General features: G+C 37.9%; 1 long non-coding RNA gene across 1 annotated transcript in view; it reads right to left on the bottom strand.

Annotated features, from left to right (window-relative positions):
* Window positions 1-2,214, bottom strand: part of LOC144955837 (uncharacterized) — a 6,125-nt gene extending 3,911 nt beyond the window's left edge. The window contains exon 1 of the long non-coding RNA XR_013641818.1: window positions 1,997-2,214. This is a non-coding gene — a long non-coding RNA (uncharacterized LOC144955837). The remainder of the gene's footprint in view (window positions 1-1,996) is intronic.
* Window positions 2,215-5,935: the final 3,721 nt, after the last annotated feature.

Here is a 5,935-nt window from a genome sequence, read left to right as displayed (position 1 = left end):
TCCTGATTGCGGAACTCTGTCAAAATTGAAACAACAAAACATTGACAATCCACTTGCCGTTGAAAGCGGATAAAACTGATGTTTTTCTTCCATCTGTAGAGCATATTCTATAGATTCCTAGTATGCATTTTGTTAAAATATTATATCCTATTATTCTATCAATGTCATTTTTAACTTGTCAGTTTTATATATTAAAATATGTACTAGATATTATGGTATGTTTATGGAAAGCGTCAGTGAGAAATTTGATTGGAACCAGGTGCTCTTTAAATTCATTGAATTCTTGTGATAATATTACTAAAAATTAAAAATTCACATCTTTGGTTATTTTGACTTTAAATTTCCCTTTTAGCAGCTGGTTTCCCTGGGCGTGATAACGTTTTGTGACGAACGGTCATCATGTTATCTTTTCTTTTTTTTTTTGTGGATATTCAAACAATAATACTAACAATTGTCTGTTTTGTTCCCGTACGAAGCCTCTCCATTTTCACTCTTTCGTTAGTTATTTTACGATCAACGGCTTCAGGCAGCCCCTCCGTTTTATACAAACAATAATACGGATTTGAGTCGTTGAGTTTCAATGTCTCAAACTAACACAAACAAAATTTTCACTGTTCTCATCATTGGACCTAAATCAAGGTGCGTGTATTTGAAGGTCTGACAACCCAAATTGTAATGGTCTCATTGATTAAATTTTTTAGTTTGTGTGGCTATGTGATCTTGTGGTATGACACTGTCTTTCGGATCGGAAGATTCCTGGGTTCGAGCCTCGCTTTGCGCATAGTTCAGTCCTTGGAAAAAGTTCTTTACTCACATTTTCTCACCGTACTCAAGTGTAAAATGAGTACCAGGCCGTTAACAGTTTTGTCTCTCTCCGAAAAAATTATATCTCCTTGCAGGTGTCATGTCTTCTCCTAAATGTTAAACGTTGCTGTTGGACAGGGACCGATTGTAAAGCGCTTTGAGCACGTTTACTGGATATTGCGCTATATAAAAGCTCAATTTCTAAAGCTCAATTTTTTTAATGGTCTCATTGATGTAATGGAGTAAAAATACATTCAAACCAACGATAAATATAATTGCCCATAACAACAATGTTAAAACAAGCTTATAAATAGCGTTTGGTTCTCAGACCTGTAAATATGTGCACTTCGGCCTAAATGGAAAGATAAAACGACTACATACAAAACTCTCAACAACCAATATAAGATTTACATACAAAAGATTCTATTTTTAGCACTGACATAATACCGTTTTGAGTCAGTTTGATACACGTCATCAGAAGTCGTGGTATGGCATGAATGTTTAATGGTGTACTAGGTCATATGACCTTTAAATACCATATACGTTTTATAATATATTATCATAATGTTCATGTTATATGTATATTATGTCAACGTGATATAAACTACAATTTCACAAGAGATTGAAATATAGATATTAAAAACCAACATCATAATGAAAATTTAAAACAGAAAGAAAAAACAAAACAAAACAAAACAAAAAAGTAAATAAATAAATAAATTTTTAAAAAATAACAACAAAGAACAACAAGCCAATTATGTATATAATGTCAACCCAGAAGGGAAGAATTTTAAGCTCACACCAAGTTTAATTTCAATGGGAGCGACCTATATTCATGTTTTCGTCCAACCTAGTCATCGATCACATGATTTGTTGCTGTACAACGATTGGATATTTCTCAATGTATCTAAAAAACGCTGCATTGAATGTCTATGAATGTTGTAAACATACCCATGAGTCCTACTAAGCAAAATGACCAATTGTAATGTTGGATATTTCTCAAACTGTGAACACTTTTCACTATGTGGGACATTTTGAGCACATTTTGCAATGTGACCAATGACCTCGAGCACATGGAAAGGTAATAATATTTATGATCAAGCCTATTCATTCAACCGTCATAGTCAAATTGTAAAAAAAATGTCTTATTCTTTATCAACTGCATTTTTAAAATAGAAATTTTGCTACTTACTCTTTCCATAGGATAGCCAGTGTCTAGTTTCTTCTCGAGACTTCGAGCTGATGCCATACCCTGATTGGCGCTAAATGGATAAGCTAGCAAGACTACGAACATCACGAGGCAGAGTCCCTTCATCATTTTCAGGTCGTATGAGTGATCAAGAACGTCGAAGAATGCAAGTTACTCACTGTGGGTGTATATCGCAGATTGTGGTTACATCGGACTGGTGGTTGGAGTTTATATATAGGTAGACACCTACTCTTCGCGTCATAAAGTGGATTAATTTAACTAGTTCAGATTAATCGGAACTATGGAAGATTTATATTACCAAAGCTATGAGTTTTCCGCATTTCCATTTTGAAGGAAATCGTTAAACTGGAGTGTTCGGTTAATTGAAGCGTATATACGTGCAATATTTGAATATGAAGCAACGAATGGCAATTATTAACTATCAGACATCTACATCTTATAACTATCAATACACGTTACTGGTGAATTCAAACGAAAGTGAACATAACGCGCTTCCAATATAATTTTGATTGCAAAAGTTTGAGAAATAGCTTGTGTTTAAGCCAAAGAGGATTACATAAATTTATGTAGACTGGTCAAAAGAAGTTTAGGCGCTATGTAAATTCATTATTTATTTACTAAGTAAAAATTCATCAATTATGAGACTGTGTCTCCACAAATATGTGTTCAACAATAACAACAACAACAACCACCACCACCAAGAAATACTGGACACATCAATCTGCACAGTCTGATGACGAGGAAAAACTTTTTTAATATGGCATCAATACGGTCCAAAATCTAGATTCAGTTAAAACAAATTGATTCAGAGGTTGACACAAATGTTTACAACTTTTGATAGAGGGACAGCTGAGAAAAACCAGAAAAACACACGCCGTTAATAAAATAATCTGACTATAGTTTAATGATATGACGTTATAATCTTTATTGTCCAAATAAAAGGTAATTCGGATGAGGTAAACATTGCTCAAACAGTTTGGTTCATGGTATGAACATCAACACATTTACAAGTACAGACACAGACATACACAAACATTTCCGCAAGTACATTGTTTCTACACATGTATACAAAAGAAATTAGCGTACATACATACATACATACATACATACATACATACATACATACATACATACATACATACATACATACATACATACATACATACATACATACATACATACATACATACATACATACATACATACATACATACATACATACATACATACATACATACATACATACATACATACATACAAACAAACAGACAGCAGATAACCATATAATAAATATTATGTCTTTTTACTTATATTGTGATTAATAGAAGAAGAAAAAAAAGAAGATGGCAAATGATGATTATGTTGTTGATGGCAATGATGATGATGATGATGATGATGATGATGATGATGATGATGATGATGATGATAACGACGGCGACATTTATCCATAAAAATGGGTTATCAAACTCGTCTAAGGGATTCTAAACTCTGAGTGGGGTTCCTTACCTCCCATAGTGGGCAGAGAGGTACTTACTGTGTCCTCTATCCCCTTATATCTGTTTTCCAACTTGCTTTATGTCTTTGTCTTGGAATGAAATTAATTGGTTTTGTCGTGGCCCTGCTGAGAGGGAACAGTCGAATGTATAGTTAGTTTTTGGAGATATTTTTTTCCTTGTAAATTATCTCTCTGTTATGTACTATATTATGTTTTGTTTACATATTATAATATCGTATTGGAGACGCAGTGCAATTGCGTATCATCAACGTATGGATGGTATGACAGACCGAAACTTCTGATGATTTTTGACAGAGGGCCAACGTACAGAACAAAAAGAACGGGTCCAAGTACTGAACCCTGATTAACCCTACAATCAAGAAAGATTTCCTGAGATCTTTATTCATCCACCGTAATAATCTGTTTACGATTAAACAAATATGACCTAAACCAATCAAGCGCTGCACCAGACACGCCATAAGTAATTTAAATACGTTTGAGAAGAAGATTGTGATCAATAGTATCCAAAGCAGACGATAGGTCCAGCAAATTCAGCAAAAAACATGAACCATTGTCTATAACAGAGAGAAGATCATTAACAACCTTAACAAGTGCGATTTCCGTCGAATGATGTTGCCTATAATCAGACTGAAATTTTTCTTCAATACAATTATTTTGAAGATGAGACATTAATTGTTTCAAAATAAGCTTTTCTAAGATCTTAGAGAGAAAAGGAAGATTAGAGACAGGGCGATAGTTTTTAAAGTTCTCTTTATCTAGATCAGTTTTTTTCAAAAGGGGTTTGACATGAGCAACTTTGTAAATGTCTGGTACAGCACCTGACTGCAACGAATTATTAGCAATACATGTAAATGGTGTTAAAATTACATCAATGCACTTTTTTAGTATGGCAGTATTTACGGGGTCTAAATCACCACTTTTAGTTGGAGACGACATAATGCAGTCACGTAAGTCAGCTTCAGTGATCTTTGAAAAATGTGTTAATGAATCACCATGAAACTTGTCAAATGTTGTTTGGATCGATTCAGATGAGAGTTCTATCCTCACTGGACGCACTGGAGGCACAGGAGGCACTGGAGGCACAAGAGGCACTGGAGGCACTGAAGGCACAGGAGGCACTGGAGTCACAAGAGGCAAAGGAGACACTGGACGCACTGGACGCACTGGAGGCACAGGAGGCACAGGAGGCACTGGAGGCACTGGAGGCACAAGAGGCACAGGAGGCACAGGAGACACAGGAGGCACTGGACGCACTGGAGGCACAGGAGGTACAGGGGGCACAGGGGGCACTGCAGGCAGTGAAAGCACAGGAGACACAGGAGGCACTGGAGGCACAAGAGGCAAAAGAGACACTGGAGGCACTGGACGCACTGGAGGCAAAGGAGACACTGGAGGCACAAGAGGCAAAGGAGACACTGGAGGCACTGGACGCACTGGAGGCACAGGAGGCACAGGAGGCACTGGATGCACAGGAGGCACTGGACGCACTGGAGGCACAGGAGGCACAGGAGGCACTGGAGGCACTGGAGGCACAAGAGGCACTGGAGGCACAGGAGGCACTGGAGGCACTGGATGCACTGGAGGCACTGAATGCACAAGAGGCACTGGAGGCACAGGAGGCACTGGAGGCACAGGAGGCACTGGAGGCACAAGTGGCACTGGAGGCACAGGAGGCACTGGAGGCACTGGAGGCACAAGAGGCACTGGAGGCACAGGAGGCACTGGAGGCACTGGATGCACAGAAGGTACAGGATGCAAAGGAGGCACTGGAGGCACAAGAGGCAAAGGAGACACTTGCTGTATCTTCCATCACCCTATATCTTTTCCAACTTGCTTTCTGTCTTTGTATTGGAATGATATTACTTGGTGTTGTCCTGGCCCTGGTCGGATGCCCTTGCTGAGAGGGAAACAGTCAAATGTATAATTAGTTTTGGGAGATGATATTTATTTCCTTGTAAACCATCTCTATTATGCACCGTATTATGTTTTGTTTGACATGTTATATGTGATTTGTAGACATCTGAGTATATTCCTCTTAGCAGGGACCTGTGCTTGTGTCTGGATGAGATATTTAGCTGATCTCAAACTAAGTACTTTGACAGTGTGCTCTATATCTGTTTGCTATTTGAACCAGTTCCCCTTTGTCATACCTTTTCTTGGGTGCTTTCATTGTAATTCTAGAACTTTTACCATCCCATTTTCTTCATTTTTACTGGCACTGATATGACTTTAATGTGTTGCAAAACACTGACTTAAAACCATAAAATCAAACAAGACGGAGACAATTGGGGAATCTTTACCGAACCCTGGACTCGAACCCTGGACCTTTTGATCCGAAGGGCGAGCGCCATACCACTAGATCACATAACCGCACATGATTACAATGACCAATAATATCGTCCATA

Source organism: Berghia stephanieae, chromosome 10, assembly GCF_034508935.2.
Source record: "Berghia stephanieae isolate SIO BIC M18660-M18661 chromosome 10, UCSD_Bste_1.3, whole genome shotgun sequence".
Classification (NCBI taxonomy): Eukaryota; Metazoa; Mollusca; class Gastropoda; order Nudibranchia; family Aeolidiidae; genus Berghia; species Berghia stephanieae.
Note: the sequence above shows the minus strand (reverse complement) of the source record. Positions and strands in the feature narration are given on the sequence as shown.